Here is a 24,634-nt window from a genome sequence, read left to right as displayed (position 1 = left end):
CTTTCCAACTCGGTGTACCACAGTGACTAAATACTACTTTGATGGGCTGTAGGTAGAAGCAGTCAATGCAACTTTTGAGAACCATCCTCCTAGGAAGGGAGCATGCCATCCTTTACTCCTTCCTCTTGCTTGCTGGGTGGAATACGACTGTGATGACAGGGGCTTGAGCACCCATTTTGGAACATGAATTAGAAGTTAGCATGTTGAGGATGATAGAACTAGACTATGAAAGCAACCTGGGTTCCCAGTGATTGTGGCGCCCCACGTCAGCCCTTCATTGCCTGTGTTCCCTTGAGAGAGAAATAAGCCTCGGTCTTGTTTAAAGCACTCTTCTTTTGGGTTTTCTGTCCCTTGAAACCAGTTTCAATCCTAATATTTACAGCTCTTTTCTCCTCCTCTGTTTCTGTATCAGCCTTATCAAGACCTCAGTCGTCGTCTTCCAGTTTCTCTTGGTATTGTTTCTTTCATTGGTCTTACTCTTTCCGATCTCGGTGCAACACACATCAGGAAGTGGCCCAGTGTAGTATGCTGCTAAGTCGCTTCAGTCGTGTCCGACTCTGTGCGACCCCATAGACGGCAGCCCACCAGGCTCTGCCGTCCCTAGGATTCTCCAGGCAAGAATACTGGAGTGGGTTGCCATTTCCGTCTCCAGTGCATGAAAGGGAAAAGTGAAGTCGCTCAGTCATGTCTGACTCTTAGCGACCCCATGGACTGTAGCCTACCAGGCTCCTCTGTCCATGGGATTTTCCAGGCAAGAGTACTGGAGTGGGGTGCCATTGTTGTATAGTGACTTGTAAATCTGCAGTGTGCACAGATGTTGTTGTCACTTTCCTTGTGTCTGTGCATTGGGGGATCAGTCTGCAGAGCAGATTCCAAAGGGAAACGCTGCTTCTCTCATGGCTGCAGCTACAGCCCAGAGGATGGCAGGACCCCTGATCCTGCAGAGGCAACAGAGGGTACCAAGCAGCACTGGGGGTGGGGTGGGGTGTGCAGCTGTATTGACGGCGCGTAGTAGAGCCACTGGTTCAAGGAGATTAGCGGATAAAGACAGTTCTGTAACTAGTGACATCAGCAGGGAGAGTTGTAGAGAATATGATGGGGCTTGACCCTGCCCCTGCCACTCTGGGCAGGAGGGTCACTGCCTCCTTCATGAGCTAAAAGGTAGCCACGACCCACAGCCAGTGTTCATGACTCACGCGTGCCTTCTAACATGGATGCTGTGTTGTAACACTTCATAATTTAGGTGTGAATTCATAATTTAGGTGTCAGTCTTATAAATGTTTCTATTATCTTCATAAAATTCTGAGTTGAACATAGCTTTTAATAACTTCCAGAAAGAGTGAGTTAGAAGGGAATGTCAAAGAGTCTAATCCTCAAAGAGGTCTAAACTGAGACAGTGATGTCTTGGTGGGTTTCAGATTTCTTCAAATTTGTTGCTTCTGAGGTAGAACTGGGCCCAACCTCCTCTGTGCTCCACGATACCCTGTGGTGTAGTGGAGTACAGCTGTGCCTTTCTCTTCCCCTGGACTATGAGTGGCTCAAGTCAGGGTCCCCACTGACTCATCTCCACATCCCTGGAATCCAGACTGGGATGTATTAGATGGTTAATGTATTAGATGATTGAGTGGAAGAAGCTTGCTAACACTATGGACATGTAATAGGCTTTACAGTAGAAACATAAGCATGTAATAATCCAGCTGACTAGATTTACTGAAAAGGACCTGCACGCAGGCTCTGTCAGACAGGTGCACAGTGCACTTCCTGGGCTAAGTTAGTAAGAGCATGTGATCAGAAATTGGGAGGGTTATCACTGGACCTGTGGTCCATGTTGGACTGTGTTATGATGTACAGTGGCACCAGGGGCCTGCATGAGCTGTATTAATGACTCTTGTACTTCATGCATGTGAGAAAGAGCACATGGTACAAACAGGTTAGCTCCTGGCCCCAGGAGCCCGTGAACAGCAGACACCTCGGAGGAAAGGGAGGGGCTTGCCCCAGCTGCTCAGGACAGGGGAGTTGCCTGGCCCAGAGCCATGACCCGCTGAGAGATGGGCTGGCCCACTCAGGAGGGAGGTGAGACTTGGTCTCTGGGGGGCATGTTAGGAACGTGACTCCTGATGCCCAGGTGGAGGTGACCATATGACTCTTGCTTGTGGTAACCATTGATCTGTTTTTAGGGCCTTCCAGAAAACATCTGACAAGCTTCAACACTCTATCACATGCTTCCTCACTCTAACCTTCCTTATCTCTTATTCTGAGCTGGGAACGTGTACTGGGGAATCTCTTACTAACTGCAGCCCTGGCATGAACAAGAGCTTGAAATGAATGGAGGATGGACAGGTGGACAGAGAGATGATTGGACAAACAGGAGGAAATGAGTGATGATGATGGTGGTTAAACCAGGAATTGAGGCAAAGACATCAGACATATCTTTATCATTTGGCTTGGTTGGCAGGCTGGGCACCTCAAGTTGTCAAAGCCCACAGTAACTTAAAACAGTGGAATTCGAAGCACACCCTAGTTCAAACCCTGCTCATTTGCTATCCAGGAATTGTAACAATCTTTGAGGTGGCTTAACCTGCACAATTGTTTTCCCCTTTGAAGTTACGTTTATTATTCCACATTACCTTCAGAAGTAAAGAAATGGAGGTGAGGGGGATTACATTTATACAAAGTACATAACAAAGCAGTAAAATTACTGCATTTCTTCTCAGGGAGTATAGAAATGAAGCCAGGCAGTATACACTCTTAATTATTTTCATTTAAAAAATTTTTATTGGAGTATAGTTGATTTATGGTGTTAGTTTCAGCTGTATAGTAAAGGGAATCAGTTATACATATATCCATTCTTTTTTAGATGCTTTTCCCATGTAGCTCGTTACAGAGTATTGAGTAGAGTTCCCTGTGTATAAGTAGGTCCTTATTAGCTACCTATTGTATATATACAGTAGCATGTATATGTCAATCCCAATATCCTAGTTTATCCTTTCTGGTAACCGTAAGTTTGTTTTCTACATCTGTGACTATGTTTTGTAAATAAATACATGTATATCATGTTTTTAGATTCCATATATAAGCAATATCATATGATACTTGTCTTTCTCTGACTTGCTTCATTCAGTATGACAATCTCTAGGCCCATCCATGTTGCTGCAAATGGTGTATTTTGTTCTTTTTCTATGGCTGAGTAACATTCCATTGTATATAATACATTTTTTTTTTATTGGAGTAGAGTTGCTTTCCAATGTTATATTTCTGCTGTACAGCAAAGTGAATCAGCTCTATGTATGCATATATGCGTATATCCCCCCCTTTTTTACATTTCCTTCCCATTTAGGTCAGTACAGAGCATTGAGTAGAGTTCCCTGTGCTATACAGCAGGTTCTCATTAGTTATCTGTTTTATACAGAGTAGTGTGTATATGTCAGTCTCAAGCTCCCAGTTCATCCATCCTCCCCTTTCCCTCCTTGGTATCCATATGTTTGTTCTCCAAGTGTGTCTCTATTTCTGCTTCTCAAATAGATTATCTGCACCATTTTTCTAGATTCCACCTATGTGTGTTAATATATGATATTTGTTTTTCTTTTTCTGATTTACTTCACTCTGTATGACAGTCTCTAGGTCCATCCACGTCTCTGCAAATGGCACAGTTTTGTTACTTTTTATGGCTTATGTTCCATTGTTTTTATGTACTACATCATTAAAATTTTTTTTCACTTGGTTATTTTAAAAAATATTATTTAAATGATTTATGACTGCACTGGGTCCTCATTGCTGTGTGTGTGCTTTCTGTAGTTGCCTTGAGTGCATGTTCCTTTTGGGGTACATGTATCTTTTGAAATTATGGTTTTCTCTGGGTGTATGACCAGGAGTGAGATTGATAGGTCATATGGTAATCTGTCTGCAATGCAGGAGACCCTGGTTCGATTCCTGGGTAGGGAAGATCCCTTGGAGGAGGGCATGGCAACCCACTCCAGTATTCTTGCCTGGAGAATTCCTGTGGACAGAGGAGCCTGGTGGACTACAGTCTATGGGGTCACAGAGTCAGACACAACTGAGCGACTAAGCACAGCACGGTAGTTCTATTTTTTAATTTTTAAAATTAAATTTTAAATGTACCCCAAAAGGAACATGTGCTCAAGGCAACTACAGAAAGCCCATGCACAACAATGAGGACCAGTGCAGTCATAAATAAATAAATATTTTTAAAAATAGCCAAGAAGGGAAAAATTTTTTTAAATTATGTGGTACATGTAAACAATGAAATATTTTTATATTCCAGTGGAATAGGTTTTCTAAGGAATAGGTGTTTTAAGGAACCTCCACACTGTTCTCCGTAGTGGCTGTATCATTTTACGTTCCCACCAACAGTGTAAGAGGGTTCCCTTTTATCCACACCCTCTGGACCATTTATTATTTTTTGTAGAATTTTTGATGATGGCCATTCTGACCAACGTGAGGCGATACCTTGAAGTAGTTTTGATCTTCATTTCTCTAATAATTAGTGATGTTGAACATCTTTTCATATGCCTCTTGGCCATCTGTATGTCTTCTTTGGAGAAATGTCTGTTTAGGTCTTCTGCCCATCTTTTGATTGGGTTATTTATTTTTCTGATACTAAGCTGAATGAGCTGCTTATATATTTTGGAGATTAATCCTTTGTCCATTGCTTCATTTGCACATATTTTCTCCCATTCTGAGGGTGGTCTTTTCCTATTGTTTATGGTTTCTTTGCTGTGCAAAAGCTTTTAAGTTTAATTAGGTCTCATTTGTTTATTTTTGTTTTTATTTTTATTACTCTAGGATGTGGATCAAAAAAGATCTTGCTTCAATTTATGTCAAAGACTGTTCTGCCTTTGTTTTCCTCTAAGAGGTTTATAGTCTGGCCTTACATATAGGTCTTAATCCATTTTGAGTTTATTTTTGTGTATGATGTTGGGGAATATTCTAATTTTGTTCTTTTACATGTAGCTGTCCAGTTTTCCCAGCACCACCTAGTGAAGAGACTGTCTTTTCTCCATTGCATGTCCTTGCCTCCTCTGTCATAGGTTAGGTGATGCGGGTTTCTCTCTGGATTGTCTGTCCTGTTCTGTCTCTGTGCCAGGACCATAGTGTCTTGATGACTGTAGCTTTGTAGTATAGTCTGAAGTCAGGGAGCCTGATTGTTCCAGCTTTTTCTTTCCTAAGATTGCTTTGGCTATTCAGGGTCTTTTGTGTTTCCATACAAATTGTAAAATTTCTTCTAATTTTGAGAAAAATTTTCATTTGTAATTTGATAGGCATTGCATTGAATCTATAGATTACTTTGGGCAATGTAGTCATTTTCACAATACTGATTCTTCCCATTCAAGAACATGGTATATCTCTTCATCTATTTGTGTCATCTTTTATTTCTTTCATCAGTATCTTACAGTTTTTTGAGTACAGGTCTGTGCCTCAGGTAAATTTATTCTTGGGTAATTTATTCTTTTTGTTGCAATTGTAAATGGGATTGTTTCTGTAATTTCTCTTTCTTATCTTTTGTGGTTAGTATATAGGGATGTAAGAGATTTCAGTGCATTATTTTTATATTCTGCAACTTCACCAAATTCATTGATTAGCTCTAGTAGTTTTCTGGTGGCATCTTTAGGATTTTCTATCTATAGTATCATGTCATCTGCAAACAACGACAGTTTTACTTCTTTTCCAGTTTGTGTTCTTTTTATTTCTGTTTCTTCTATGATTGCTGTGGCTCAGTTCAGTTCAGTCGCTCAGTCGTGTCCGACTCTCTGCGACCCCATGAATTGCAGCACGCCAGGCCTCTCCGTCCATCACCAACTCCCGGAGTCTACCCAAACCCATGTTCATCGAGTCGGTGATGCCATCCAACCATCTCATCCTCTGTCGTCCCCTTCTCCTCCCGCCCCCAATCCTACCCAGCATTAGGGTCTTTTCCAATGAGTCAACCCTTCGCATGAGGTGGCCAAAGTATTGGAGCTTCAGCTTCAACATCAGACCTTCCAATGAACACCCAGGATTGATCTCTTTTAGGATGGATTGATTGGATCTCCTTGCAGTCCAAGAAACTCTCAAGAGTCTTCTCCAACACCACAGTTCAAAAGCATCAATTCTGCGGCGCTCAGCTTTCTTCACCGTCCAACTCTCACATCCATACAGGACCACTGGAAAAACCATAGTCTTGACTAGACGGACTTTTGTTGGCAAAGTAATGTCTCTGCTTTTAAACATGCTATCTAGGTTGGCCATAACCTTCCTTCCAAGGAGTAAGTGTCTTTTAATTTCATGGCTGCAGTCACCATCAGCAGTGATTCTGGAGCCCAAAAAAGTAAAGTCTGACACTGTTTCCACTGTTTCCCCATCTATTTCCCATGGAGTGATGGGACCAGATGCCATGATCTTAGTTTTCTGAACGTTGAGCTTTAAGCCAACTTTTTCACTCTCCTCCTTCACCTTCATCAAGAGGCTCTTTAGTTCTTCTTCACTTTCTGCCATAAGGGTGGTGTCATCCGCATATCTGAGGTTATTGATATTTCTCCCGGCAATCTTGATTCCAGCTTGTGTTTCTTCCAGCCCAGCGTTTCTCATGATGTACTCTGCATATAAGTTAAATAAGCAGGGTGACAGTATACAGCCTTGATGTACTCCTTTTCCTATTTGGAACCAGTCTGTTGTTCCATGTCCAGTTCTAACTCTTGCTTCCTGACCTGCATACAGGTTTCTCAAGAGACAGGTCAGATGGTCTGGTATTCCCATCTCTTTCAGAATTTTCCACAGTTTATTGTGATCCACACAGTCAAAGGCCTTGGCATAGTCAATAAAGCAGAAATAGATGTTTTTCTGGAACTCTCTTGCTTTTTTGATGATCCAGCGGATATTGGCAATTTGATCTCTGGTTCCTCTGCCTTTTCTAAAACCAGCTTGAACATCTGGAAGTTCACGGTTCACGTATTGCTGAAGCCTGGCTTGGAGAATTTTGAGCATTACTTTACTAGCATGTGAGATGAGTGCAATTGTGCGGTAGTTTGAGCATTCTTTGGCATTGCCTTTCTTTGGGATTGGAACGAAAACTGACCTCTTCCAGTCCTGTGGCCACTGCTGAGTTTTCCAAATTTGCTGGCATATCGAGTGCAGCACTTTCACAGCATCACCTTTGAGGATTTGAAATAGCTCAACTGGAATTCCATCACCTCCACTAGCTTTGTTCGTAGTGATGCTTTCTAAGGCCCACTTGACTTCACATTCCAAGATGTCTGGCTCTAGGTGAGTGATCACACCATCGTGATTATCTGTGTCGTGAAGATCTTTTTTGTACAGTTCTTCTGTGTATTCTTGCCACCTCTTCTTAATATCTTCTGCTTCTGTTAGGTCCATACCATTTCTGTCCTTTATCGAGCCTATCTTTGCGTGAAATGTTCCCTTGGTATCTCTAATTTTCTTGAAGAGGTCTCTAGTCTTTCCCAATCTGTTGTTTTCCTCTATTTGTTTGCACTGATTGCTGAGAGAGGCTTTCTTATCTCTCCTTGCTATTCTTTGGAACTCTGCATTCAGATGAGAATGTCTTTCCTTTTCTCCTTTGCTTTTCGCTTCTCTTCTCTTCCCAGCTATCTGTAAGGCCTCCTCAGACAGCCATTTTGCTTTTTTGCATTTCTTTTCCATGGGGATTTTCTTGATCCCTGTCTCCTGTGCTGTGGCTAGGACTCTTAATAAAACTATGTTGAATAATAGTGGTTAGTGTGGACATCCTTGTCTTGCTCCTGATCTTAGAGGGCATGCTTTCAGTTTTTCATCAAAGAGAAGGGTGTTTGCTGTGGGTTGGTTTTATATGGCCTTATTTTGTTGAGGTAGGTTCCCTCTGTGTTGACTTTTAGAGAGTTTTTATCATAAATGTGTGTTGAATTTTGTCAAAGGCTTTTTTGCATCTATTAAAATGATGATTTGGTTTTTATTCTTCAGTTTGTTAGTATGATGTATCACATTGCTTGATTTGCATATATTGAGGAATCTTTACGCCCCTGGGATAAATCCCACTTGATCATGGTGTACAGTCCTTTTAATGTGTTGTTGGATTCTGTCTGCTCTCATATTTTGTTCAGGATTTTTGGGTCTAAGTTCATCAGTGATACTGGTTTGTAATTTTTGTGTGTGTGTGTTTGAGGTATCTTTGGGTTTGGTATCAGGGTGATGGTGTTATCGTAGAATGAACTTGCTAGTGTTGCTTCCTCAGCAGTTTGAGAGGGAGAGTTTGGGAAGGCGAAGTGTTAGTGCTTCTCCAAATGTTTGATAGAATTGGCCTGTGAAGCCATTGGTCCTGGACTTTTGTTGTTGGGAGATTTCCAATAGCAGTTTCATTACTTGTGATTTGTCTATATTTTCTTTCTCTTCCTAGTTCAGTCTTGGAAGGTTGTACCTTTCTGAAAATTTGTCCATGTCTTCTAGGTTGTCCGTCTTACTGGCACGTAGTTGCTTGCAGCAGTCTCTCCCTTTTTTGGGGTGGGGTGGGGGGCTCTTCTGAGTCTTCGTTGCTGCATGCAGGCTTTCTCTCTAGTTTGGGTGAGCAGGGGTAGTCGTCATTGCAGTGCATAGGCTTCTCATTATGGTGGCTTCTGTTGTTGCAGAGCATGGGCTCTAGAGCATGGGCTCAGTAGTTGTGGCTCATGGGCTTAGTTGCCCCATGGCATGTGAAATCTTCCCAGACCAGGGATCAAACTTGTGTCCCCTGCTCTGGCAGGTGGATTCCCAACCCCTGGACTACCAGGGAAGCCCTGTAATAGTCTCTTACGATCCTTTGTATTTCTGGGGTGTGGGTTGTAATTTCTCCTTCTTTCAGTGTCCTTGCCCCCCACTGTGAGCTAAAACCTACTTCTGCCGCCTCAGTAAGCCTCCAAGACCTTTAGGTCGGTCTCTGGATCCGCTGTGTCAGCCCCATCTCTGCTTGTGTTCCTCTCACCAGCATCTGTTTGTGGAGCTGGTCCAGAGCACGTGTGCTGGGCAGGCCAGCAGGGACCCAGGCCTCCACAGGCATGTCTGCATGGGCCAGTGCAGCCAGAGGCGGCCCCAGGGGATTAACCCTCGGCCCACCTTGACCTTGTGGCCAGAGGAGGCCTGGGGGCAGGGGGAGACTCAGGCCCGAGACCCTAGCAGGCTTGCCGGGGCCCAAGTGGGCAGGTCACACACTGACCACCTTCCCCTCTGACCTCTCCCAAGGTCCCTGTCTGTCCCTGCTGATCCCCTTGCCTGAGTGGGCCCCTCCAAGCTCAGAATCTCTCCCCTTCCCCGGCCCCACTTCAGGGCGCTGGTCCTGTTCTGCTTCACTTTTCTTCCCTCCCTCCTTCCGTCCCACATCCTACTTGGTTGCGCAGGGGTTCTCCCCATCCCCTGAGGTGTCTGAGGACCCCCACTAGCGCTAGTAGGTGCCCTGGCTGTGAGGAGACTCGAACTCTGAGTCCTCCTGCTCTGCCATCTTGACTCCGTTCCCTTTAGCTGTGTTTCTGCTCCGTGGGGCGAGCTCGGCAGGCTTGGATCACTCCCATGGGGTGTGCAAGCACTGAGTCTTCTTCCTCTTGGACTGTCCACCGATGGGTGTGCTCTGTTGTGTCACTTCCGCCCCGTGTGTGAGCTCTCAGGCTGCATGGTTGTTGGCGCTGCCTTTTGCCCCACCTTAGCCGTGGGTGTGTTGGCAGTCGGTCCTGCTGTCTCTCAGGTTGTTTTCAGCACACCACCACAGAGGTCACTGAAGTCTGGTCCCAGCATGGCAGTGATCATGCATCTGGACCTGCTGTGGAGGCAGCTCAGACTCTGGCCTGGTCAACCCTTGCGTGTCCATGTCCACGAAGTCCGCAGCTGCTAAAGCTAGACCTATCTCAGCTGCGGGGGCACTTGTCTGTTCCAATGTCCTGCAGGCCCTGTAGTTACAAAGCCGGTCATTGGGGTGTAAATCCAAAGTTCATGCAACCCTGAGGAGAGATTTCAGCTCCTCTTCCTTAGTCGCATGTCCCTTGGGGCTCAGCTGTCATTTCAGCCCCACCTGTGTGTGTGGGCCACCCACAGGCGCCTGCCCCTGACCTGCTCTGGAGCTCGTGAGCCTGCCCTGGTGGGGTGGAGGGAGGAGGTGCAAGGGCAGTAGTGGCTGCACCCCTTGGCGTGTCACTCAGCAATGGCACCTTGCTTCTGTAGTGGTCCAGGCTTCCTCCTCAAGCATTCCCAGTTGTGGAACTCCTCACTCGCATCCCCTAAGTCTGTCTCTTTGCAGCCCACAGCAGTCCTCTCCCTGAGACTGTTCTGCAAACTCCATGTTCCAGCATTCAGCCCCTGTGTGCACCGACAGGCACCCTACCTAGGCTGGGGCGTGTAGGGATGTGGCACAGACCAGTTTCTGGGCTCTCCTCTGATAGCCCCGAAGCTCCTCTTCTGTCACGGCTGATCTCCCTGCCATGGGCTTCTCTGGATGTGGGACCCTCTCGTTTGGTTTAGGTTCTCCCCTGGGGTGCAGGTCCCAACCCACTTCCTCTTTGCTTTTTCTTTCTTTCATCTTACTCAGTTACACAGAGATCTTTCTTGTCCTTTTAGGTGTCTGAGGTCTTCTCCTAGTGTTCAGCCAGTGCTCTGTGAAATTTATCCTTGTGTAGATGTGTTCTTGATGAATTTGTGGGGAAAGATGAACTCACGTCCTACTGCTCCTCCACTCTCTGGACTCCTCAACCCGCACAATTAACACATTATTTACTGGAGACATATCAGCACATCAGTTGTTAACCCCAGTGTTACTGACCAGATATGTATCAATACATTTTTAGAGAGTGGTGCAATTGACATCACTGTGTAAAGTTGTTAGAGCTTAAAATTCATCATGGGTTCCTTATATAACTTAGGATTGTCGTTATCACTTAGGATTGTCGTTATCATTCACGTTTTGCCATTAGGTTTTTGCTCCAACCTTGTGTATATCATAAATGCAAGGTTATGGCCATAAAATTTTCAAAAATGATGCATCACAAAATTTTGAGTGAAGAATTTTTGCTTTGATTGAGTGACATATATACTAATGTCTCAGAAGATGATAATTCTTCAGAATGTAGTTCTGACTCGGTGTGAATATTAAGATGATGTGAACAACAAAAAGACAAAAAACCTGATTGATTGATTCTGATAAGAAAAGTGAAAATGAAACTCACAGTGCCAGAGAAGACATTACAGGTGTGTCAGGCATAACTACTGAGTATGATAATCTGCAAAATGTTAGTGAAGTAACAGAATTAATTTTTGGCTTGCTGAAATAAAAATTGCTGGCCACAGGCATTAGTTTCTGTAAAAATCCCCTGGTCAATAGTAAGTTAATAGAAGAATAGAACTTGGAGGGTAGTGATCAAGACAGGAAGGAAATATGTATGTATATATTTCCTGGAAGATTTTGAGAAATGGGCTTATTTAAGTGGATCACTTATTTTTGACCAAATGCCATCCCACAGAAGCACACTGCTTGACACATGTCAGCACATCACCGCTCTTGGCCCCAGGCTGCCACAGACACTGGTGTCTCTGTCCTCAGTCACCCTTGGCAGCTGGTGCAGTGGCTCCAGTTTAGAGCAGCTTGTTTGCAAGCTCCTGTGAGCCAGCGCTCATGGATTGTCCTGCAGTAAATCTCCATGTGTGTTGATGCTGTAGCAAATGTCAGCTGGGCAGCTTCTCTGTGTGAAGAGTCTGGTAACAGCTGTCTTCCCTGTGAAGGCAGGAGTGGCTTTGTCCTGCTTCTGTGACAGGCCTAGCCCCTAGCAGAGTGCCCAGTACCTGGAAGAGGTCATCTGTCTGCTGACTGGCAGAATGAAAAGGACCAAGGAGATGGCCTTGTATGTTCAGGACTAAGGGAACTGCCTGTTGGAAGGTCTCTGGGTCTGAGCTCCTCATGTACCCTCTGTGGGGCTCCATCAGTCTTCTGTGATGTCAGAGGCTTGATCTTCTCCACTTTGTGACGCCACTGCTGAGCCACTTGCCCACGGCCACACCTTCCCAGGCCCTGTAGCACTCAGCCTGTTCCTGTCCTGTCTAGATGCTGTTCTGAACAGATTCACTGTGTCTGTCTCCTCCTCCCAAGGACAGACTTGTATCTGACTTGACTCATATTCTGAGTCCAGCAGAGTGGCCAGTAAGGTGGGTCCTCACCGTGTGTTTGCTGAGTGAACTTACAGCTACCGAGTCTCACCAGGGGCCCCAGATGATGTGTGGATAGAGAACAGATGACAAGTGGTGTGTTTCTGGAGATACTTAGAGTTGCTGCTGAGGGGTTTCTGCACTGAACCAGAGCAGGGGATAAACAGTGCAGGAGCCGAGGGCTGGGTCAGATGATCCAGAAGTTGGTTCCCCTCTTAACGGCCTGTGAATGACCTAATCTCTCTCAGCTGCATCCGAGAGATGCCTCAGATTATTGTATTAAATAGGACAGTACCTGGGACATGGTTAATTACTGTTACCATGCTTATTATTAAGTAAAATTCCTAGCTGTGTTAGGCCCAACCAATAATTGTGGGGCCAAGGTGGAGGAAGATTACAGATTGGAGGGAGAGGGGAGACATGAGGTTTCTGACATCTCTCTCTTCTGGTTCCCCCATCTTTCCCCTGAAATAGCTCAAGGTCTGCTTTTGCATCACCTGGAGGCAGGGTGGACCCTGGGCCTCTGAGAGGCTTCCGGAGAGAGCAGTTCATGGTATGGGATGCAGTGGTAGAAAGGGCCAGAAAAGAGTGCAAAGGGAAACAGGCACTAAGGAAGCGCACAGATCCTACCTGTATTAAAGGAAAGATGAGGAACAGCACTTTGGGAAACCTTGGATTTGTATGCTGACTAGCTATTAGCATTACAACGTGCTTATCCTTCTGTTACCAGTGTTTATGCTGGGCAGTGGGTCTTTAGGTTAGACTATATTTCTTAAATTTTAATGTACTTCTTCTAATCCTAATTCTAATTCCTCTAAATCCCACAAGCATTTCTTGAGGGTGTACTATGCTGGTGGTTCAGATGGTAAAGAATCGGCCTGCAATGCAAGAGATCAAGGTTCCATCCCTGAGTCAGGAAGATCCCCTGAAGAAGGGAATGGCAACCCACTCCAGTATTCTTGCCTGAGGAATTCCATGGACAGAGGCATAGTGGGACACTACCGAGCAATTAACACTTTTTTTCCACTTTTCCACTGTGAGTGTACTGTGAGATTATAGAGAAGAGGGCCCTGCCTTTGTGAGGCTCACCACCCACTGTGCCTGTGAAGCTATAGAGTGTTAACTCAGGTTCCTTGAGGCCCGGAAGAAGTGCCCTGAACATCACTTCACGGCTGGCGGCAGACTGGAGGAGGCTGGGAATATAAACTGGCCTTCCTGGGCAAGCACGCAGGGACTTAACCAGGCCTGCCCCCGCCCAGGCCGTGTGGAATGGGCTCCTGCCTGGGGAAGGGAGGTCAGGCCATTTTAAATGCAGAGGAAGAGAGTTCCAGCCTCTAAGGCATATGCCTCATCTGTTGGGTCTTCTACCTGGAACAGTGACTCAGAACCTACTGTATGCTCTGTTGAAATGCCAGAGGGTAGAATCTTTAGGGTTTTCTATGTAGAGGATCATGTCATCTGCAAACAGTGAGAGTTTTACTTCTTCTTTTCCTATCTGTATTCCTTTTATTTCTTTTTTCGCTCTGATTGCTGTGGCCAAAACTTACAAAACTATGTTGAATAGTAGTGGTGAAAGTGGACATCCTTGCCTTGTTCCTGACTTTAGGGGAAATGCTTTCAATTTTTCACCATTGAGGATAATGTTTGCTGTGGGTTTGTCATATATAGCTTTTATTATGTTGAGGTATGTTCCTTCTATTCCTGCTTTCTGGAGGGTTTTTTATCATAAATGGATGTTGAATTTTGTCAAAGGCTTTTTCTGCATCTATTGAGATAATCATATGGTTTTTATCTTTCAATTTGTTAATGTGGTGTATTACATTGATTGATTTGCAGATGTTAAAGAAACCTTGCATTCCTGGGATAAAGCCCACTTGGTCATGATGTATGATCTTTTTAATATGATGTTGGATTTTGTTTGCTAGAATTTTATTAAAGATTTTGGCATCTATGTTCATCAGTGATATTGGCCTGTAGTTTTCTTTTTTTGTGGCATCTTTGTCTGGTTTTTGGAATTAGGGTGATGGTGGCCTCATAGAATGAGTTTGGAAGTTTACCATCTTCTGCAATTTTCTGGAAGAGTTTGAGTAGGATAGGTGTTAGCTCTTCTCTAAATTTTTGGTAGAATTCCACTGTGAAGCCATCTGGTCCTGGGCTTTTGTTTGCTGGAAGATTTCGGATTACAGTTTCGATTTCCGTGCTTGTGATGGGTCTGTTAAGATCTTCTGTTTCTTCCTAGTTCAGAAAATTACTAGAGCTAATCAATGAATATAGTAAGGTTGCAGGATATAAAATTAACACACAGAAATCCCTTGTATTCCTATACTCCAATAATGAGAAAACAGAAAGAGAAATTAAGGAAACAATACCATTCACCATTGCAACAAAAAGAATAAAATACTTAGGAATATATCTACCTAAAGAAACAAAAGACTTATATATAGAAAACTATAAAACACTGATGAAAGAAATCAAAGAGGACACAAACAGATGGAGAAATATACCGTGTTCATGGATTGGAAGAATTAATATAGTGAAAATGAGTATACTACCCAAAGCAATCTATAGATTCAATGCAATCCCTATCAAGCTACCAATGGTATTTTTCACAGAACTAGAACAAATCATCTCACAATTTGTATGGAAATATAAGAAACCTCGACTAGCCAAAGCAATCTTGAGGAAGAAGAATGGAACTGGAGGAATCAACCTGCCTGACTTCAGGCTCTACTACAAAGCCACAGTCATCAAGACAGTATGGTACTGGCACAAAGATAGAAATATAGATCAATGGAACAAAATAGAAAGCCCAGAGATAAACCCACGCACCTATGGACACCTTATCTTCGACAAAGGAGGCAAGAATATACAATGGAGAAAAGACAATCTCTTTAACAAGTGGTGCTGGGAAAACTGGTCAGCCACTTGTAAAAGAATGAAACTAGAACACTCCCTAACACCATACACAAAAATAAACTCAAAATGGATTAAAGATGTAAACGTAAGACCTGAAACTATAAAACTCCTAGAGGAAAACATAGGCAAAACATTCTCTGACATAAATCACAGCAGGATCCTCCATGACCCACCTCCCAGAATATTGGAAATAAAAGCAAAAATAAACAAATGGGACCTAATTAAAATTAAAAGCTTTTGCACAACAAAGGAAACTATAAGCAAGGTGAAAAGACAGCCTTCAGAATGGGAGAAACTAATAGCAAACGAAGTAACAGACAAACAATTAATCTCAAAAATACACAAGCAACTCCTGCAGCTAAATTCCAGAAAAATAAACGACCCAATCAAAAAATGGGCCAAAGAACCAAACAGACATTTCTTCAAAGAAGACACACAGGTGGCTAACAAACACATGAAAAGATGCTCAACATCACTCATTATTAGAGAAATGCAAATCAAACCCACAATGAGGTACCATTTCACACCAGTCAGAATGGCTGCTATCCAAAAGTCTACAAGCAATAAATGCTGGAGAGGGTGTGGAGAAAAGGGAACCCTCTTACACTGTTGGTGGGAATGCAAACTAGTACAGCCACTATGGAGAACAGTGTGGAGATTCCTTAAAAAACTGGAAATAGAACTGCCATATGACCCAGCAATCCCACTGCTGGGCATACACACCGAGGAAACCAGAATTGAAAGAGATGCGTGTACCCCAGTGTTAATTGCAGCACTGTTTACAATAGCCAGGACATGGAAGCAACCTAGATGTCCATCAGCAGACGAATGGATGAGGGAGCCTGTGGTACATATACACAATGGAATATTACTCAGCCATTAAAAAAAATACATTTGAATCGGTACTACTGAGATGGATGAAACTGGAGCCCATTATACAGAGTGAAGTAAGCCAGAAAGAAAAACACCAATACAGTATACTAATGCATATATATGGAATTTGAAAGATGGTAACGATAACCCTATATGCGAGACAGAATAAGAGACACAGATGCATAGAACAGTCTTATGGACTCTGAGGGAGAAGGTGAGGGTGGGAGGTTCTGAGAGAATAGCATTGAATCATGTATATTATCACATGTGAAACAGAACACCATTCCCTGTTCGATGCATGAGACAAATGCTCAGGGCTGGGGCAATGGGATGACCCAGAGGGATGGGATGGGGAGGGAGGTGGGAGGGGGGTTCAGGATGGGGAACACATGTAAACCCATGGCTGATTCATGTCAATGTATGGCAAAAACGACTACAATATTGTAAAGTAATTAGCCCCCAACTAAAATAAATAAATTTATTAAAAAAAAAAAAAAAAAAGAAATGCCAGAGGGACGTCCTCACCAGCTACGTACGGTGCTGCTGCTCCTGAGTGTCCTCTGTGAGGTGATGCTAGGCAACGAGCCGAACGCCTTCATCATGCTCCAGCCCACAGCTCCCTTTCGGGTGCCACTGTGCACAGGTGCTGACCAGGTGTGGCCATGACCACCACAGAAGCAGTTTGCTGCCCATCTGGTCTCCCAGGTGGTGAGTTAGTGTTGGATTGAACCTCCATATTGGTCACTAGCTGCTTTATGAGCCTCTGTGCCTTTAGTTCAGTGTCCCAAGTGTCATTTTATTTTTTTATTTTTTTATTTTTTTATTTTTTTTTTTTTTTTTTTTTTTTTTTTTTTTATAAATTTATTTATTTTACTTGGGGGCTAATTACTTTACAATATTGTAATAGTTTTTGCCATACATTGACAAGAATCAGCCATGGGTTTACATGTGTTCCCCTTCCCGAACCCCCCACCCACCTCCCTCCCCCTCCCATCCCTCTGGATCATCCCACTGCCCCGGCCCCGAGCCCTTGTCACATGCATCGAACATGGAATGGTGCTCTGTTTCACATATGACAATACACATGTCTCAATGCCATTCTCCCAGAACGTCCCACCCTCACCTTCTCCCTCAGAGTCCATAAAATTGTTCCATGCATCTGTGTCTCTCATTCTGTCCCGCATATAGGGTTATCGTTACCATCTTTCAGATTCCATATATATGCATTAGTATACTGTATTGTTGTTTTTCTTTCTGGCTTACTTCACTCTGTATAATGGGCTCCAGTTTCATCCATCTCAGTAGAACCGGTTCAAATGTATTTTTTTTAATGGCTGAGTAATATTCCATTGTGTATATGTACCACAGCTTCCTTATCCATTCATCTGCTGATGGACATCTAGGTTGCTTCCATGTCCTGGCTATTGTAAACAGTGCTGCGATGAACATTGGGGTACACGCGTCTCTTTCAATTCTGGTTTCCTCGGTGTATATGCCCAGCAGTGGGATTGCTGGGTCATATGGCAGTTCTATTCCCAGTTTTTTAAGGAATCTCCACACTGTTCTCCATAGTGGCTGTACTAGTTTGCATTCCCACCAACAGTGTAAGAGGGTTCCCTTTTCTCCACACCCTCTCCAGCATTTATTGCTTGTAGACTTTTGGATAGCAGCCATTCTGACTGGTGTGAAATGATACCTCATTGTGGTTTTGATTTGCATTTCTCTAATAATGAGTGATGTTGAGCATCTTTTCATGTGTTTGTTAGCCATCTGTATGTCTTCTTTGGAGAAATGTCTGTTTAGTTCTTTGGCCCATTTTTTGATTGGGTCATTTATTTTTCGGGAATTCAGCTGCAGAAGTTGCTTGTATATTTTGGAGATTAATTGTTTGTCTGTTGCTTCATTTGCTATTATTTTCTCCCATTCTGAAGGCTGTCTTTTCACCTTGTTTATAGTTTCCTTTGTTGTGCAAAAGCTTTTAATTTTAATTCTTCTCTGACCACAATGCAGTAAGATTAGACCTCAATTACAGGAAAAAAACTATTAAAAGTTCCAACATATGGAGGCTAAACAACACGCTTCTGAATAACCAACAAATCACAGAAGAAATCAAAAAAGAAATAAAATTATGCATAGAAACGAATGAAAATGAAAACACAACAACCCAAAACCTATGGGACACTGTAAAAGCAATACTAAGGGGAAGGTTCATAGCAATACAGGCGTACCTCAAGAAACAAGAAAAAAATCAAATAAATCAACTAACTCTACACCTAAAGCAACTAGAGAAGGAAGAAATGAAAAACCCCAGGGTCAGTAGAAGGAAAGAAATCTTAAAAATTAGGGCAGAAATAAATGCAAAAGAAACAAAAGAGACCATAGCAAAAATCAACAAAACTAAAAGCTGGTTTTTCGAGAAGATAAACAAAATTGATAAGCCATTAGCCAGACTCATCAAGAAACAAAGGGAGAAGAATCAGATCAACAAAATTAGAAATGAAAATGGAGAGATCACAACAGATTCCACAGAAATACAAAGGATCATAAGAGACTACTACCAACAGCTATATGCCAATAAAATGGACAACTTGGAAGAAATGGACAAATTCTTAGAAAAGTATAACTTTCCAAAACTGAACCAGGAAGAAATAGAAGATCTTAACAGACCCATCACAAGCACGGAAATCGAAAGTGTAATCAGAAATCTTCCAGCAAACAAAAGCCCAGGACCAGACGGCTTCACAGCGGAATTCTACCAAAAATTTAGAGAAGAGCTAACACCTATCCTGCTCAAACTCTTCCAGAAAATTGCAGAAGATGGTAAACTTCCAAACTCATTCTATGAGGCCACCATCACCCTAATTCCAAAACTAGACAAAGATGTCACAAAAAAGGAAAACTACAGGCCAATATCACTGATGAACATAGATGCAAAAATCCTTAATAAAATTCTAGCAAACAGAATCCAACATCATATTAAAAAGATCATACATCATGACCAAGTGGGCTTTATCCCAGGAATGCAAGGTTTTTTTAACATCCGCAAATCAATCAATGTAATACACCACATTAACAAATTGAAAGAAAAAAACCATATGGTTATCTCAATAGATGCAGAAAAAGCCTTTGACAAAATTCAGCATCCATTTATGATTAAAACCCTCCAGAAAGCAGGAATAGAAGGAACATATCTCAACATAATAAAAGCTATATATGACAAACCCACAGCAAACATTATCCTCAATGGTGAAAAATTGAAAGCATTTCCCCTAAAGTCAGGAACAAGGCAAGGATGCCCACTTTCACCACTACTATTCAACATAGTTTTGGAAGTTTTGGCCACAGCAATCAGAGCTGAAAAAGAAATAAAAGGAATACAGATAGGAAAAGAAGAAGTAAAACTCTCACTGTTTGCAGATGACATGATCCTCTACATAGAAAACCCTAAAGACTCTACTAGAAAATTACTAGAGTTGATCAATGAATATAGTAAAGTTGCAGGATATAAAATTAACACACAGAAATCCCTTGCATTCCTATACTCCAATCATGAGAAAACAGAAAGAGAAATTAAGGAAACAATACCATTCACCATTGCATCAAAAAGAATAAAATACTTAGGAATATATCTACCTAAAGAAACAAAAGACTTATATATAGAAAACTATAAAACACTGATGAAAGAAATCAAAGAGGACACAAACAGATGGAGAAATATACCGTGTTCATGGATTGGAAGAATTAATATAGTGAAAATGAGTATTCTACCCAAAGCAATCTACAGATTCAATGCAATCCCTATCAAGCTACCAATGGTATTTTTCACAGAACTAGAACAAATCATCTCACAATTTGTATGGAAATATAAGAAACCTCGACTAGCCAAAGCAATCTTGAGGAAGAAGAATGGAACTGGAGGAATCAACCTGCCTGACTTCAGACTCTACTACAAAGCCACAGTCATCAAGACAGTATGGTACTGGCACAAAGATAGAAATATAGATCAATGGAACAAAATAGAAAGCCCAGAGATAAACCCACGCACATATGGACACCTTATCTTCGACAAAGGAGCCAAGTGTCATTTTAAAAAGGCCTGCTTTGTTCTGGCTCCACCCCTAAGTGGGTCAGGGTAAATTTAGACAAGATCTTTAATGGCTCTGAGAATTCAGTTCAGTTTGGACTTGACTTTTAAGGACACAGAGTTCTCAGGAGTAAGATGTTACAGTCTTATTCTGAACCTCTGCTTTAACCATTCTGCTCTGATTATGACCTCCTTCAGGACTGAGGTCAAGCCAACAAGAAGGAAGTGACAAGAGAGATCCCCTGTGGCCTGGAGAGCAGAGGCTTTTTACACCAAAAATCCCTCTGCCTTCCTGGGATGTGCAGCCCGTAGCCCATGGGGGATCCTTCCTCAGCCAGGCTGCAGGAACTCCCAGAGTTCCTATAGGGAAGCAACTTCAGGGACTAAGGAATGTCCTTGAACCTGTTCGCCTCACTTTGCTAGCAGTAAGAAGTCAGTAATTCACATCTGAATCAAGTGTGAGGGGATGATGGACATGAGAGGAGGTGGGCTCCACACCCTGTCCTCCCCACTGCCAGCCCACCCCAGCCAAGCCTGGTGCTGCCTCCGCCAGAGTCATGGTGTCAGCTCTTGCTCATGGAGGTGTGGGGTGGGACAGGACCTGGATGACCCTTCCTTAGTGACACATGTTTTAAGTAAATCATTCCTGTGGTCACATCTGTGGCTGCTCTGTGGCCCCTCCAATCCATGACTGTGTTTCTTCACTTGGGCCAAGGTGTTACATCTTCAAGTGTAGCAGTGCTTTAGGCAATTTCCCTGCCTTCTCCATCATCCATGCAAATATAAATACAGTGTAACCATGCCTGAGTTCTTCCTCCTTGTCAGTTACATCAGAAAGGACTCCACATGAGCAGCAGAAGCAGTGGTAGGTGACCACTGCATTTGGAGAACACCCTGAGAAAAGAAGTCTGGTAGGTCGGGAAGATCCCCTGGAGAGGGAAATGGCAACCCTTTCCAGTATTCTTGCATGGAGAATCCCAAGGACAAAGGAGCCTGCAATTCCATGGGGTTGCAGAGAGTCAGATACGACTTAGTGACTATCACTCACTCAGGTTGCTTGAGGCTACTCTACAATCTTGAAAAGAAGTGAAGTCGGTGACATTCAAGATGTGATTTAGTCTCTTAAGGTCCAAGACAGAAGCAGCTGGGCTGAGACGGGCCAGGTCCACCTGACAGCCTAAGCAAGTCCCATAGCAGGGCCAGCTCAACCCCACTCGCTCTGTGGGCAGGCTGTGCTGGTGGGCCCCTGCAGCCCCTCTACTCAGGGATGCCCAAGCTGAGTCTGGCTTCCCGGTGCCTTTAACTATGACGTTAGGACAGTTACCTTGATTTTCAAGATTGTTAGTCTGTATGAGACGATGCTGTTTCGAGAAAAAGTGTCCTCTGACAGACCGTGTGCTAACTCACTGCGCCTCTTGTCCTCACAGCCACTTTGTGAGGTAGGTGCTGTGATTCCGGCTTCACAGAAGTAGAAAACCAAACCCCTGGCAGGGTGAGGACCATGCCCATGACTGCACCGTGCTGTACCCACGTCTCTCTGACTCAGCCCCTGAGCTCTTACGTGTGGTTAAGATGGGCTCTTGAACAATGCTGCAGAATAGAATGAATTCCAGAGGGGATTAATTCATTAAAAAATTCCAGTGCCCAGGTCTCGCCCCAGACCAATTACATCATGAGGTCTGGGGCGGGAGGTGGGGATGGAGTTTCTGAAGGCCCCCGGGTGACCCCAGTGTGCAGTAAGGTTTGGGGACGTCTAGGTTAAGCACTTCTGCTCTGCTGGCATTCATAGTTCCCAATCTTGGCTGCCCAGACCTGCAGGGGACCCATCTAAGTATACTGATGGATACGCCCACGGGATTGATTGATTTAATTTGGGAAGGGCCTTAAGTTACTCCGGGCGACTCTAAAATGCTGTGAGGCAGAGACCATTGTGCTAAGTTTCAGGGGAAGCACCCTCTGAAAATGGTTGCCATGGTTAAAATTATATATTAAATGAGGGCTTGGTGAGGACACTTTTACAGTCATTTTCAACGTGCACTTGTAATTCCCTAGGAAAGCCACTCTTCACCTTTGTCTGAGTTTGCTGGCTCAGGGGAGGAACTCCGTCTGGACTTTTCCAGCAGATGTAGCTGGAAAGAAAAGGGAAGGGGGCAGGAAGCAGTGTCACTGGAATATTCGAGCTGTTCGCTTTTGCTTTATCCCTGTAGTCAGTTAAGTTCAGTAATAAAGTCTATCCTCTGAGGTAAAGGAACTGAAAGTTCTATTCAGTAAGAAAATAACTTTGCATAGCTTTAAAATCTGTTAACATGAAGTAGCAGCTTTATATGCTATGAAAATTTGATCTCTCTTTTTTTTAATGTGTGCTTATTTTTTATTGAAGTATAGTTGATTTATAATGTGTTTCTGGTGGATGGTAAGGTGATTCAGTTATATGTATGTGTGTGTGTATGTAATTATTTGGATTCGTTCCCATTACAGGGAACGAATATATTTGCATGAATTCGTTCCCATTACATTATTACAAGATACTGAATATAGTTCACTGTACTATATAGTAGGTCCTGTTGTTTATTTTATATATAATAATATGTATATGTTAATCCCAAACTCCTGCTAATTCATCTCTCCCTGTTTCCTCTTTGGCAACCATAAGTTTGTTTTTTATGTCTGAGTCTCTGTTTTGTTTTATAAATAAGCTCATTTATATCATAATCTAGATTCTACATATTAGTGATATCATATGATATTTGTCTTTCTCTGTCTTAACTGACACGGTGTGATTCTCTCTAGGTCCATCCATTTTGCTGCAAATGGCATTATTTCATTCTTTTTATGGCTGAGTAATATTACATTGTGTATATATACCACATCTTTTTTATCCATTCATCTGTCAGTGGACGTTTAGATTGCTTCCAAGTCTTGGCCATTGTAAACAGTGCTGCTGTGAACAGGGTGTGTGTTTCTTTTCTAATTATGATTTGGCTCAGACCGTAAAGAATCTGCCTGTAATGCAGGAGACCTGAGTTTGATCCCTGGGTGGGGAAGTTCCCCTGGAGAAGAAGATGGCAACCCACTCCAGTATTCTTGCCTGGAGAATTTCATGGACAGAGGAGCCCGGTGGGCAACAGTCCATTGGGTCACAAAGAGTCGGACTGAGCGAATAACACTTTCACTTCTCCATAAATATGCCTGGGGATATATATATGGGATATATGTATAGGATTGCAGGATCATGTGGTAGCTCTATTTCGACTTTTTTAAGGAACCTCCATACTGTTTTCCGTGGTGGCTGTATCAATTTACATTCCCAGCAAGAGTATAGGAGGGTTCTATCCCACACCCTCTCTAGCATTTATTATTTGTAGATGTTTTTTAAAGGTTTACGTTTTTAAAAAAGATTTTATTGAAGTATAGTTGATTTACAGTGTTAATTTTTTCTGTGCAGGAAAGTGACTCAATTGTATACATACATATATATATATGCACACACACATACACACATTCTTTCTCACATTCTTTTCCATAATGGTTTGTCACAGGATATTGAATATAGTTCTCTGTGCTATACAATAGGACCTTATTGTTTATCCTTCCTATATAGAATAGTTTGCATCTGCTTATCCCAAACTCTCAGTCATCCTCCACTCCCTGTCCTCTATGAGTCTGTTTTTGTTTTGTTGATTTGTGTCATATTTTAGATTCCACATGTAAGTGATATATAGTATTTGTCTTTCTCTTATTTACTTCCCTTAAGTATGATAATCTTTTGGTCTGTCCTTGTTGCTGCATATGGCAGTATTTGATTCTTTTTGATGGCTGAATAATATTCAGTGGTATAAATGTACCACATCTTTATCCATTAATCTGTGTTGATGGACATTTAGGTTGTTTGCGTGTCTTAGCTATTGTAAACAGTGCTGCAGTGAACATAGTGAATACATGTATCTTTTCTGAATTATAGTTTTATCTAGGTATATGCCCAGGAGTGGAATTGCTGGATCATATGGCAACTCTGCTTTTCTGAGGAACATCCATAGTGGCTGCATCCATTTACATTTCCATCAGCAGTGTAAGAAGGTTCCCTTTTCTCCACATCCTCTCCAGCATTTGTTATTTGTAAACTTTTTAATGGTCATTCTGACTAATGTGAGGTGGTACCTTGTAGTTTTGATTTGCATTTCTTTAACAATTAGTGATGTTGAGCATCTTTTCATGTGCCCATTGGTCATCTGGGTGTGCTCTTTGGAGAAATGTCTATTTAGGTCTTCTATTTTTTCATTGGGCTGTTTGTTGTTGAGTTGTATGCATTGTTTGTATATTTTGGAAGTTAAGCCCTTGTTGGTTGCATCATTTGCAAATATTTTCTCCCAGTCTGTAGATTGTCTTTTTGTTTTGTGTATGGTTTTCTTTGCTGTGCAGAAGCTTATAAGTTTGATTAGGTCCCACTTGTTTATTTTTGCTTTTATTTCTGTAGCCTTGGGAGACTGAACTAAGAAAACACTGCTGTGATTTGTTTGAGAATATTTTACTTACATTCTGTGATATCTTGTCATACATTTAGGTCTTTAAGCCCTTTTGAGTTTATTTTTGTATCAGGTGTGAGGGTGTGTTCTAACT

At 42.7% G+C, this 24,634-nt stretch overlaps 1 long non-coding RNA gene across 2 annotated transcripts in view; it reads left to right on the top strand.

Moving 5' to 3' along the window:
* LOC145534335 (uncharacterized) overlaps nt 1-24,634 on the top strand; it is a 67,378-nt gene that overhangs the window by 26,801 nt on the left and 15,943 nt on the right. The window contains exon 1 of one of the 2 annotated variants that reach the window (XR_014074474.1): nt 12,027-12,144. The exons of the other annotated variant lie outside the window; for it this stretch is intronic. This is a non-coding gene — a long non-coding RNA (uncharacterized LOC145534335). Of the gene's footprint in view, nt 1-12,026; nt 12,145-24,634 lie in introns of those variants that run through there. 2 annotated transcript variants of the gene reach the window in all.

The sequence above is a fragment of the Giraffa tippelskirchi genome, chromosome 14 (assembly GCF_054371585.1).
Source record: "Giraffa tippelskirchi isolate mGirTip1 chromosome 14, T2T-mGirTip1v1.2.pri, whole genome shotgun sequence".
Lineage (NCBI taxonomy): Eukaryota > Metazoa > Chordata > Mammalia > Artiodactyla > Giraffidae > Giraffa > Giraffa tippelskirchi.
Note: the sequence above shows the minus strand (reverse complement) of the source record. Positions and strands in the feature narration are given on the sequence as shown.